Raw genomic sequence first — 1,097 nt, 5'->3', positions numbered from 1 at the left:
TAGTATATTTATGATTTATAATAATCATAATAACTATGTAAATATTGTTAAAATTAAAAGTATATTTTATTTTATATTTTGGTAACATTTTTTTTAATAATACTTTAAAAAAGAGCATTACTAAATAATTAAAAAATATTACTTCAATTTTAACAATAACATTTTTTAAACATCATAATTAAATCATTCTAATATAGACATACTAAAATGACATTTTTTTTCTCTTTTGTTGTCTTCATCTTCTCCTTTTCTTATAAATCTTTAGAAAATTAGAGTATAAAAATTTTGATACACAACACATAAATTTTGATATACAGTATAAAATTTTTTAAAAAATTACATGTTCAAAACATTAATATCTACTTAATAAAAATATATTTGCAACAAAAATTTTGGTGTATAGCACATAAATTTTGATGTAATCCATAAATTTTTAGAGCATTATATATCTAAAATATTGTCTCATCTAACTAAAAAAAATATTTGCAGCAAAAATATATGTACTATATATAAAATTTGTATATTATATACATATTATACACTGTACCAATGAAATATGCATAACACATAAATTTTGGTATATATCACAAAAATTTTGATACATAAAATAAAAATTTTGATATATATTATAAAAATTTTTTAAAGACTACCTATTCAAAATATTGATTCACCCATTAATTAAGTTTGGCAAGACATTTTTATATAGATTAATTACCGTATATATCTCAATGTTTATATATTTTTTAACTTTTATAGCAAGTCATAATTATAGAAATTTATAAAGACTTAGTATGAATTATTTTATTAATTATGTTTGACTTTTAAAATGATTTACTTTTTTTAGTACATAATTCCCTATTTTTATCATTAGGTTCAAATGAGTATTTTTTGGATGTCCCAACGTTCATATGAGTATATAAGTACAAGAATAGGTAGTTTTGTTTTTCTAATATACTATTACTAGGGGTAAGTATTATTTTGGTCCTAAAATTAAAGCTCAGAATTAAAATCGTCTTTAATGTAATTTTTGATTAAAAATCGTCTTTAATGTTACATTTCATTTTAAAATCGTCATTTCTAATAAATTTTTTTATTAA

Source organism: Arachis ipaensis, chromosome B01 (genome assembly GCF_000816755.2).
Source record: "Arachis ipaensis cultivar K30076 chromosome B01, Araip1.1, whole genome shotgun sequence".
Lineage (NCBI taxonomy): Eukaryota > Viridiplantae > Streptophyta > Magnoliopsida > Fabales > Fabaceae > Arachis > Arachis ipaensis.
This window is presented reverse-complemented; position numbering follows the sequence as displayed.